The following is a 13,071-nucleotide window of genomic DNA, read 5'->3' as shown; positions in this document are numbered from 1 at the left end:
GGTCCCTGTCCGGGCTCCTCTCTTCCAAGGATTTGACTGGCTATTTCCCCTTGACTGATTTTCTTCTGCCCTCCTTACACACATGGTATCTGAAGTCTGGACAAGAAGGCCACCCACCCAGGGCCTGAGTTTTCTTCTCCTTTGCCCATCACAAGTGACCTCTTGTCCTGCAGTGACACTAGGAATCACATCACTCTTCAGATGAGATCTTGACTCTACTCATGGCCAAGAGTACAGTGATGGATTAAAGAGATTGCAGCCTTAAAAAGGATGAAATAATGGGGTAGGGGTTGCGGTGTCTGAGATCAGAAGGCAGGTTTCTCTTAGAGTCAGATGTAGCAAATGTTGTCACGGATGAGGAGGCCAGGATGGACAAAGAGCCTCTGGAAAATGATGAGAAAGGCACCAGTAGTAAGGCAGGTTGACCAGAGCAACTGTAAGGGATTTCAGAGTGAGTGTGGAGGAAATGAAAACCAGAGAGACATCTGATCCTTTCTCTCCTGCCTTGGAAATGTTAGGATTCTGCCTTTCTTCCTCATCCCATACACTATGGCTGCTCCCGTTCCCTGCTCCAGTCGCTAGTCCGGGTGGTTCAGCCAGGGAGAAGCAAAGGCCTCCCTGTTCCTTCTGGACTCACTCCCCTCTGTGGAGTGGGGACCCCTCTGCCTTTCTGAGCACCAGCTCCGGAGGCCCACTTGGAAGGTGCAGCCCAGGCAGGGTTTCCATCTTTTCCATCTGCCCTCTCCTTGCTTGCTCCCCTGGCTTGTAGCAGGCCCTGCTTTCTCTACTTCTGCCATTCTGTGAAAGTCTTAAATCAGGACTTTTGAGTTCTTCTGGGCAAGGACAGGAAGTCACACCAGGGAAACAGGTGCAAGCATTGATGTTCGTTTGTTTCTGCTTTGGAACCACAGTCATCACAAGAGACAGTAGAGCAAATCTGAGAACGCGTACTCAGTGATGGATTTTCAGGCTACAGATCTGAATCCCTTCTTATTTATAGTCAGGCTGTTTACCCCCAATCTACCAAACATGCCACTTTTTCTTCCAGGACTACCAAGCCTCTTCTTGGTGAGATTGTTACAAAGAAGGGACTGTGTCCAGTCTCCCTGTTGCATTCCACATACGTATGACAAGAACGGTGCTCATTACTTAGCCTCCACCCCTAGAGAAAGTTCCAGGATGGGTCTAAATAGCAGGCAGTCTCTTTCCCCTGACACCTTATTTTCAAGATAACTATTTGTCTCTTACTCCCTGTGGTTATGGCGGTAACATCTTCATGGCTCTATTTTTGGGCAGGATGCTGGGTCTTGGGTGACAGAGCTAGGCTTTCGATAGCCATTGATGGAAATAGGATGCAAAAGATTTGGAGTCTAAATTCTGACACTAATTAACAGTATGATCCTAGGTAAGTCATTTCCCCTCTCTGGGCTCAATTCATCCATAAATAAAAGGATCGAGGATGTGCCAGTAAATCTTTAACAATCAACTCTTGGTGGAAGAGGAAAGGGGGAAAAAGGTAGCCCTGATTTGTACTACTTGTTAATTTCTCTGGTGTAAATATCCCACCAAAGTCAACTGGTTCATAAATTTCCTGAAAATTTAGCAATGGGTTCTGGTGAGATAGTACCAGCCAGTTGCAATACAATTTTGGATAAGATCAATAATACACATTGTTTTAATCCTGAAATTCTTTGATATGATAGATCTAAAAGTCCCTTCAGACTTCAAATGCTACAATTCTGTGATTCCAACACTGGATGATTTTTTTTTTTTAATTGCCAGGATACACCCAAAGCCTGATTCACAGACCTCACTCACTGTGTAAGTTCTTTGGCATCCTGAATGAACTTGGCTTTGGTCCAGATTCAGAGCTATCCTCCCTTTTGAGCAAGCAGCTCTGGCCAGAGGCCTTTGAATTAGAGGTGCTCTGAAACTATCATGGCCTGGGAGTTGGGACCTTGGGTCTTGAAACTTCAGGAGTCATTGTTACTGCCTTCACTTGAGTGGTCAGATGGGTTATGATTCATCACCATGTGATTTCAGCCACTGTTTCCCAGGATGCCTGGAAGCAAGGAAGGCCTGGAAGCATGGAACAGACAGAGGAAAAACAGGGAGGAGGAGAAAGGGACGTGTCTAGGGTAGGGCCCCTGCTGAGTCGTAAGCAGGTGTGAGTCACTCCTGTCTCCCTTGGCAGCCACACCTTTTGCCCAAGTTCTGTATGCCAGGTGGAGAATTTGCCTACACCAAGCTCCCTTGATCAAGTCAGAACAGGTTTCCTGAGCAGTCATTCCCATTAAATTAATGGAATCAAAATAAGCTGATGTCTCTTGAAATGTGATTTACGTATTTCTTTTTTGTTTCCTAAGTGCTTACAGAGGACCCTGAGAGTGTAGAAGAGAGAAAAGAGGAAGAAGCATACTTTAACAGCCAGGAGGCTAGAGGCTGGGGGGTGGTGGTTATATTATCCATTCCTGCCCCCCCCCCCCCCATCCTCCTAAACAGCTTGCTAAAGAAACCAAGCTGAGTGCAGTGAGGAGTGTAATGGCCAAGAATCTTCATGAGTTACTGGTAGTATTATGATCAAGATCTTTCCACTGTGTGTGTGTGTGTGTGTGTGTGTGCACGCGCACACGCACACATGCATGCAACTACTATTGAATTAAGGAGAAAAGGTCTAGGGGCACCTGGGTGGCTCAGTTGGTTAAGCGCCAACTATGGCTCAGGTCACGATCTCACAGTTCCTGAGTTCAAGACCCACATCAGGCTCTGTGCTGACAGTGTGGAGCCTGCTTGGTATTCTCTTTTTCTCCCTCTCTCTCTTTCTCTCTCTCTTTCCCTTTCTCTCTATGCCTCTCTCCCATTTGTACTCTCTCTCAAAATAAATCAACAAACTTAAAAAATTTAAAAAAAGAAGAAGAAAAGTTCTAGAAGGGAAAGACTTGGCATATAACTAACTTTCAAACCCTTAAGGTCACACCTCACATCCATCAGGATGCTACCATCAAAAACAGAAACAAATGTTGGAGAGGATGTGAAGAAAGTGGAACCAGGGTGCACTGCTGATGGGGATGTAAGAATATGGTGCAACCACTGCAGAATTAGTATGATGAGTCCTGAAAAAACTAAACATAGAATTACCATATGACCACAGCAAGTCCACTGCTGGATATATATCTAAAAGAATTGAAAGCAGGACCTCAAAGAGATATTTGTATGCCTGTGTTCATAGCAGCATTATTCACTTTTTACAGGCAAAAAGTGGAAGCGCCCAAGTATCTATCAGCAGATGAATGGATAAACAAAATGTGGTCCATACATACAGTTCTATTCAGCCTTAAAAAGAACAGAAACCCTAGGGATGCTGGCTCAGTTGGCTGGGCGCCAGAATCTTGATTTCAGCTCAGGTCGTGATTTCACAGTCATGGGATCTAGCCCCGTGTCAGACTCCACGTTCAGTGGAGATTCTCCACTCTTGAGATTCTCTGTCTCTCCCTCTGCCCCTCTCCCCAGCCTGTGCACTCACTCCCTCTCTGTCTCTCTCTCTCAAAATAAAATAAAATAATTTTTTTTTAAAAAGGAACAATATCTTGACACATGCTATAACTTAGGTGAACCCTGAAGGCATTATGTTAAGTGAAATGAGGCAGTTATGAAAAGACAAACGTTGTATGGCTCCACTTACAGGGAGTAGTCAAATTCACAGAGATAGAAAGTAGAATGGTAGTTGTCAGGGGCTGGGGGTAGAGAGTGATGGGAAGTTAGTGCTTAATAGGTAAAATGATTCCATTTGGAAAGATGGAAAAAGTACCATGGATGGATAATGGGGATGTTTGCACGATGATGTAAATGTACTTAATCCCACAGAACTATCACACTTTAAATGGCTAAAATGGTAAATGTTATACTATGTATATTTTACCACAATTAAAAAAAATCCACACGCACACACACACACCCCTTGGGGACAAACTGTTTGAGTTTGAAATCCTGTTTCATGGCTTGCTAGAAATATGAGCTTGGTCAAATTACTTGACCAACTTGAGCCTTTGTCATCTGTCCCATGGAGAGGATAGTGATCCTCCTTCTTAGGGCTATTGCAAGGCTTAAATGAGACACCCCAAGTAAAGCACTTAGGACAGCATTTGGTACATAGTAAGTGATCAGTGGTAGAGTTCTTAGGCATCATGGTTGAGGGTCAACTAGAAGCTGACCATGGGCAATCTTGTGCAACTTGTCCTCTTAAACTTGATCCAAGGAAGTGAAACAATATTTTCTTATCACATATATTCATATTCATAAATACATGCACCATGAAGTCCCACATACATATGGAGTAAAGATGGCTAACATCTCCAGTCGGCATACTTATTTCATGTGTTCTAAATTTGTCTTTTCTGCTAATATATCAGAGTCTTGCTTTGCCCTTAGGCAAATTGCATTTAGAGCTGAGATGTTTTATGTTTGTCAATACCATTAAGGATTAGGCATTTGTTTTCTTTTTCCTTTTTTAATTTTTTTAAAAATCTTTATTTACTTTTGAGAGACAGAGAGTGAGCAGGGGAGGGGCAGAGAGACAGGGAGACACAAATCTGAAGCAGGCTCCAGGCTCCGAGCCGTCAGCGCAGAGCCCGATGCGGGGCTCGAACTCAAGAACCGTGAGATCATGACCTGAGCCGAAGTCGGACGCTCAACCAACTGAGCCATCCAGGTGCCCCTAGGCATTTGTTTTCTACAAGGAACTGCTGGAATAATGTCTGAGCTGTTATGACATCCACATAAGCTTCGGTGGGACGCCCACAGAGATCAAGCCAGGGCTGTAGTTAAGGCAGCAACAATGGCAGATCCCACTTGTACCCCCACCCACCTAGAATCACGCTCATGGACCTTCCATCTCCATGCTCCCTGGTAGGCCTTCCAGGCCTTCTGGAAATTGCCTGGAAAGTTTATCTGATGAAGGCTCAGGAAGCCAAGGACAGGAGAAGAGCAGAAAAATACAAGGGAGACCTATTAAGAAGACATGAAATCTCTGAGACAATATTGAGGAACAAAATATGCAAAATATGAATTGTATGTAGTATTTAATTCCAATGAATATTTTCATTAAAAAATTTTTTTTTAATTTTTATTTATTTTTGAAAGAGAGAGAGAGTGCAAGAGGTGCTGGGGCAGAGAGACAGAAGGAGACACACAATCTGAAGCAGGATCCAGGTTCTGCCAGCACAGAGCCCAACACGGGGCTCGAACTCACAGAGTGTGAGATCATGACCTGAGCCAAAGTCAGCCGCCCAACCAACTGAGCCACCTAGGTGCCCCTGAATATTTTCAGAACAATGGTTCTTAGCTGGTGTGGGGGGAGGATTTACCCCCCTACTCACTACCTCCAGGGGGCACATAGCAGTGTCTGAAGACCTTGGGTTGTCACAATTTACAGGCTGGGGAGAGTGCTGCTGGCATCTAGTGGGTAGAGGCCAGGGATACTGGTAAACATCTTAATAATGTTCAGAGCAGCCCCCACAACAAAGGATTATCTGGCCTAAAATGTCAAAAGTGCTGGGGTTGAGAAGTCTAGCTTTAGAACACCCCAATGTTTATAACAGCGCTATCAATAATAGACAAATTATGGAAAAAGCCCAAATGTCCATTGACCGATGAATGGATAAAGAAGGTGTGGTGTGTATATACAATGGAATACTACTCGGCAATGAAAAAGAATGCAATCTTGCCATTTGCAACAATGTGGATGGAACTAGAGTGTATTATACTAAGTGAAATAAGTCAGTCTGAGAAAGACAAATATCACATGATTTTACTCATATGTGGAATTTGAGAAACACAACAGATGAACATAGGGGAAGGGAAGGAAAAATAATATAAAAACAGAAAAGGAGGCAAATCATAAGAGACTCGTAAATACAGAGAACAAACTGAGGTTTGCTGGAGGGCAGGGGTGTGAGGAAATGGGTTAAAGGGGTGTTGGGCATGAAGGAGGACACTTTTCGGGATGAGCACTGGGTGTCATATGTAAGAGAAGAATCAATGGGTTCTATTCCTGAAGCCAACACTACACTGTATGTTAACTCACTTGAATTTAAATAAATAAAAAAAGAACGAGAGAAGATGAAAAAAAATCATATCCTAGCTGACACTATACGTATTACATTTATTTACCTTCTTTTCTTCAGTGAGGTATTAACATTTAAAAGTGGACTTGGGGGGCACCTGGGTGGCTCAGTCGGTTGAGCGTCCGACTTCGGCTCAGGTCACGATCTCGCGGTCCGTGAGTTCGAGCCCCGCGTCAGGCTCTGGGCTGATGGCTCCGAGCCTGGAGCTTGCTTCCGATTCTGTGTCTCCCTCTCTCTCTGCCCCTCCCCCGTTCATGCTCTGTCTCTCTCTGTCTCGAGAATAAATAAATGTTAAAAAAAATAAAATAAAATAAAAAAATAAAAGTGGACTTGGTTAGGAGGGGAAATTTTCATCATAAACCATCAAGACTTCTTTACTTAGGACTTCACTATATTAGTCAGAACTTGTTTCTTATCTTGCTCAACATTCGGAAGGAATTTGTCCAAACATGAAATCCTTTTAAACCTCCCAGTGCGTTATACATGGGAAACAGCTTTATGGGCCAAAGATTAAAGTGGGAAAAGGGTTTGGAAAAAGGTGCTAAATGATCTGCAGAAAACCACGACAGAATAAAAGGCTCTCCCATGCTCTGGAATCTGAAACCACATCATCATCATCGTATGTTCCCGAAACACCAGCCTCAAGAGAACACGCAGCACGGGTATAAGCAGGTTCTGTGTCTGCCTGCCTGCATTTCAGTCCTGTCTTCAGGACCTGTCTTCAGGTCATGACAAACTGTGTGACCTTGGGCAACTTTATGAACTTCTTGGTGCCGCTCTTTTCTCACCCCGAAAATAATCCTTGTAGGGTTGTCGGGTGGATTAACTGAGATAGTTAATACAGGAAAAGCACAGTTCCCTGGGGCATCGTAAGCCCTCTAGAGGTGCTATCAGTTACAGTGAGGATGACAAAGTGGAACATTGGCATGTTTATTATAAAGGTTAAATATTATAAACATTATATTTCCTTTTAAGTATAATCAGCCTTTGATGGTGTCTCTGTGACTCAAAATAATCTCTAGGTTGCTTTAAAACTGGGCAAAGGTAGTTTTCTTTTCCTCCACTCTGGAAATGATAAGCCATACTTACAGTAGCACTGGAGAATGCTTACAAAATTAGAAAATAGGATAGTAAAGAAAGAACCCAAGAAAGAGAATTTAGATAATTCACTGTGATAGCAAGTTTGAGATTAGGCTTTGTGCTGACAAATTCTAGGGGCCCAATAGACATTTATTACCAAATGAAACCACAAGGTATGTTTTGCAAGATGAAAAGCAATACCATCTGATGGGAAGGTTGAGTTGTAAAGAGAGAAATCACTATGTAGGTGAGGGTCTGGGCTTACAAAATATTGCAGGAGTTTGGGAAAGCTCCAGCAAGGGCACTCACAATGGTTCTTGTCTCTGGTTGGACACCGGGGACACTCTTAAGACTCCTAATTCCAAGCTCCACCCTAGATTAATTGAATCAGGATCTTAGGGATCCTGGAGGTTAAGTGGCCAGACATCATGTATTTTTATTTAAATTTTTTTTTAATTTATTACATTTATTTATTTTTGAGGGACAGTGAGACAGAGCGCGAGTGGGGGAGGGGTGGAAAGAGAAGGAGACACAGAATCCGAAGCAGGCTCCAGGCTCTCCCTTAACCGACTGAGCCACCCAGGCACCCCTATTTTTATTTTTTAAAAATATTTTTAATGTTTATTTATTTTTGAGAGAAAGAGCAGGGGAGGGGTAGAGAGGGGGGACAAAGGATCCAAAGCAGGCTCTGTGCTGACAGCAGAGATCCCAATGCGAGTCTCAAACTCATGAACCACGAGATCACGACCTGAGCCGAAGTCCAATGCTTAACCAACTGAGCCACCTAGGTGCCCCAACATCTTGCATTTTTAGAGTCTGCATAGATTCCAATGTGTGGCCAAGGTTGAGTGACCAATGTTTCTTAGACTCAAATGTTATAGGAATTGTCTGGAGATTATTATTAAAACACAAATTCTGATTTGGTAGGGTGTGGGTAGGGGGGAGAGAGGAGAGAGAAGAATCAGGAGGCTAAGATACTGCATTTCTGAGAAATTTCCAAGAGATGTCAATTTCACAATTCTGGGGATGCCCCCATTTGAGCTGCCAAATTCCATGTACTTTTAAAATGGCTTCATATAACGGGAGCCTGGGTGGCTCAGTCGGTTAAGCGTCTGACTTCAGCTCAGGTCATGATCTCATGGTTCACGGGTTCGAGCCCCATGTCAGGCTCTGTGCTGACAGCTCAGAGCCTGGAGCCTACTTTGTGGATTCTCTCTCTCTTTCTCTCTCTCTCTCCTCTCTGCACCTGTCCGCTCGCACTCTCTCTCTCTCAAAAATAAATAAAATATTTAAAAAATCAAAATGGCTCCATATAAATAAACATATGATATCATTATAATATCATTTCTTTGAAATTCACCTGTTCAACAAATGTGCAATAGCCTCCTGGAGCTATGTGCTTTTGGAGGCATACAGATGAATAAGTAGATTCCTTCCCTCAAGTTGTTTACAATTCAATTTGTAATTGATGGCATCCAGTTAGGCAGAAAATAAAACTTTCTGACTGTAAGGTTTCCCGATGGCAGTGAAATGGGATGGGTACTGAGGGGTATTTAGGGTGGAAGACATCAAGAGAAAGAGTTTTGTTTTGGGAAAGTACCGAATGAAGAATATTTGTGTGAAGCAACAGCATAGCCTGAAAAGAGGTGAAAGAAATGGACAGGAAAAAGGAACTGAGCATCAGGGTTTTTAAAAAGTAGTCTATAGATGGCTGCTATGAGAGGTTTCTGAGGAAAGAGAACCTTGTTCCTGAAGGTAAGAGAAACTCGCTCTGGATTTGAGGTTTTGTTGCCCATTTTATTCACTGCACTTAGCAAGCAGATAGATGAACCAAGCACATAAACTCAGGGCTCAGATTTCTCTAAAAGGCTCATCCACATCTCATTTTTCATCTTCTGATTTGCAAACCATATGGTATTTGCATCTGAGTGGCCAAGTGTCAATATCTAGGGATACTAGTTCACAAGTCTTTGTGAGCATGGTCTCCTTATATCTCCGTGTGCTTCACATTATCAGTCAGCAGTAGCAATCCAATCTGGAGTGTTTAGTGCATTCCTAGCTTGTCAGAATTGGCAACGAATGGATAGACTGCCTGGTTATTGGGAACTTCATCTTCGTTATTCCCCTGTCTGATACCAACTTTGCTAAGCCTGGCCAGCACACCACCTCGATTGCAAAATCTCCAACTGCTTAGGAAAGCCCAGCCAGACCTGCTGAATTTTCAAATTGCAGGACAAACCTGTTCCTCCTCACCTGCGTACTGACAGGTTTAGAAAACCTCTCAATGATCATTCCCAAGCTTGAACACAATTGGTTTATTCTTTTATTTTTTTATTAGTTTTAATGTTTATTTATTTCTGAGAGAGACAGAGACAGTGCTAACAGGGGAGGAGCAGAGAGAGAGGGAGACAGAGACAGAGAGAATTGGAAGCAGGCTCCAGGCTCTGGGCTGTCAGCACGGAGCCCAATGTGGGGCTCGAACTCACGGACTGCGAGATCATGACCTGATCCGAAGTTGGACGCTTAACTGCACCCCCCCAGGCACCCCTGAGAACACAATCAGATTCTTAATATGGGTCTCAAGTCTTTTAAATTCTTAAAAAGATGGAACTCGGGCAGATAATTTTTAAATTTTTTTAACCTTTATTTATTATTGAGAGACAGAGAGACACAGAGTGTGAGCAGGGGAGGGGTAGAGAAAGAGGGAGGCACAGAAACTGAAGCAGGCTCCAGGCTCTGAGCTGTCAGCACAGAGCCCGACGTGGGGCTCGAACTCATGATCTGTGAGATCATGACCTGAGCCGAAGTCAGTTGCCCAACCAACTGAGCCACCCAGGCGTCCCATGATAATTTTTAAAGTTCCCCCACACACTGATTCTAGTATGTCCCCAGGATGGGAACCAGGGCATAGACCAGCGACTGATTCCTTTGTTCAAAAAGGAATACATGCACCTGATGAAAATTTAGAAAACATAGAACAGTATAAAGGATAAAGTAAAAGCCACTGTAATCCCACTACCCAAAGACAATGTTACTATTTGGTTAAATCTCTTCCTAGCTACGTTTATTACAAATGTGGGATTATGCCAAATAGACAGCTTTGCTATCCTACGTGTTCACTTAACATTCTTGTTAAATCATGTTCAGAGTGAAAATCATTTTTCTCTCTTAGGGCCCTCAAATCCATTCAGGAAAAGAGCTCTTCTTACTGGTATGAATTCACACTGATGGGTCTTATCCTCCATGAAAACACATCTGGGTTCTCATCTAGGCACAACATTCGGTAACAGAATTAGCCTGCTCTGCAGAGGCTTGTGCCAAGATTGCTTTTAGACTCAGTAAAGAGTGATTCTGTCTGTGGCAGGAATTCGTTAAGGTAGGTATAATTTACTTATTCCCATTTTTGAAATATCCTTGGGGATAAGGATATTCCAGGCTTAGGATAGTAGCCTCTACTATGCATTTGTAGGATAATCTGCATATTCTCATAATATTTGCCTATCTGACTGCATAAGCTACCCTCAGGACATTAGCATACTAAATGCTCATTATTTCATAAGCTTGCCCTTTTCTTCTAACTGGTCCATTAACTCTGATCCTCATTAGGCAATTCTATCAACAAGCATTTATTGAACATTGATAGCGCTGGAATTTTAAGAATGGCAATAATCAGGGCCCTAAAATCCTCCCTGGGAGACAACTTAGGCCAGTGATGAATGGCTGGGAAGCCCACGAAGAATGGGTCTCATCCCTGGCTACATGTTAGAATCACCCAGGAAGCTTTTGTGCGAGGCTGCACCCCAGACCAGGTGCACCAGCATCTCTGAAGGTGGAGTTCAGGTAGGTGGCTTTCAGAGCTCCACCGGATGATTCTGATGTGTACCAGGGGTGGGAACCAGTGCCACAAAGCAGTGATTTTCATCTAACTGGCTACACATTAGAACCACCTGGGGGGAGTTTTTAAAAAGTAAAATGCCTGGGCCCCACCCCAAAGCACATGAGTCAGAATCTCTGGGAAAGGAATCTGGCAACTGTATTTTTTTCAAAGCTCTTTCAGATGGACTGATACTCAGTGAGCGTTAAGAATCCTAACTATAGGGGTGCCTGGGTGGCTCAGTTGGTCAAGTGTCCAACTTTGCTCAGGTCATGATCTTGCGGTTCGTGGGTTCGAGCCCCACGTCAGGCTCTGTGCTGACAGCTCGGAGCCTGGAGCCTGTTTCGGATTCTGTGTCTCCCTCTCTCTCTGCCCTCCCCACTCATGCTGTCTCTCTGTCTCAAAAATAAACGATAAAAAAAAAATTAAAAAAATAAAGAATCGTAAATATAAGCAAACTAGTGAGTTGGAATAATCTAGATTTGGACCCCTTTCTGGCTGTTTTTGCTTTGCAAGCTGGGTGTGGTCCTAGGACAATGAGTTGCCTTCAGGAGGCCATGTGGGGTTTGGACACAGCACTGAGCTAAGGCATGAAGGAAACTTAAGGCCTAGTTCAGGTCTTGGTTTGCTATAAAACATTAGCAACACAACATCAGACAAGTCACATAACCTTTCCGGGTCAGGAGCCCCTGTCCACCTGCTGATGATGGCTACCACTCTAGTTTTTTCAGACTTTCTTTCTTCCTCAATTGATGTTTTACTGTTTTTTATTTGGTGATCAGTGCATAAACCTGATGATCAACTTGCATATAGTTCTTAGCATAAGTACTGAAACTAGAAAAAGGTAGAGATGCCTGGCTGGCTCAGTCAGTAGAGCATGTGAATCTTGGTCTTGGGGTTGTAAGTTCAAACTCATGTTGGGTGTAGAGATTACTTAAAAAATAAAATCTTTCCAAAAATATGTAAAAAGCTATGTAATTGCAGTTTTCCCCCCCCTAGATAGTGATTCAATTGACTTTCCAGCTTAAAATTTGGGGACAAATTGTTCTTAAGAAGAGGCTCTTAAAATCCCTTGAGGGCATTATGCTAAGTAAAATGAGTCAGAAAAGGACAAATACTATGTGATCTCACCTATATGTGGTATATAAAAAGCTGAACTCATAGAAACAGAGAATAGAATGGTGATTGCCCAGGGCCTGGGGGTGAGGGAAATGTAAGTCAAAGGGCACAAACTTCCAGTTATAAGATGAATAGGTTCTGGAGCTCTAATGTACAGCCTGGTGGCCACAGTTTGAGATACGTTATATACTTTAAAGTTACTAAGAGTTACTAAGTTACTAAAAGTTACTAAATAAAATACTAAAGTTACTAAGTTACTAAAGTTACTAAGATACTATGTTATATACTTTAAATCTACTAAGAGCAGATATTAAATATTCTCACCACACACACACACACACACACACACACACACACAGGTAATTATGGGAGGTGATGGAGGTGTTAGCTAACCCTATCATGGTAATCATTTCACAATATATATGTGTATCAAATCACTGCACTGTATACCTTAAACTGACAGAATGTTGTACGTTGGTTATATTTCAGTAAATTTGGAAAAAAATAGAGGCTCTCAAATATCATTATCTTAAAGCGTTGATAATCTCGAGGCACCTGGGTTGCTCAGCTGTTTAACCATCTGACCCTTGATTTTGGCTCAGGTCATGATTTCACCATTGTGGGATCATGACCCACTCACAGCGTAGAGCCTGCTTGGGATTCTCTCTCCCTCTCTCTCTCTGCCCCTCCCCTGCTCTCTCTCTCTCTCTCTCTCTCAAAATAAATAAACTTAAAAAAAAAAAAGCATTGGGGCCGCTTGGTGGCTCAGGTGGTTGAGCGTCCGACTCTTGATTTTGGTTCAGGTCATGATTTCACGGTTTTGTGAATTTGAGCGAGGCATCAGGCTCTGTACACTGACCGAGTGCAGAGTCTGCT

This window comes from Herpailurus yagouaroundi, unplaced genomic scaffold, assembly GCF_014898765.1.
Source record: "Herpailurus yagouaroundi ecotype Mexico unplaced genomic scaffold, PumYag 250, whole genome shotgun sequence".
In the NCBI taxonomy this organism is placed as follows: Eukaryota; Metazoa; Chordata; class Mammalia; order Carnivora; family Felidae; genus Herpailurus; species Herpailurus yagouaroundi.
This window is presented reverse-complemented; position numbering follows the sequence as displayed.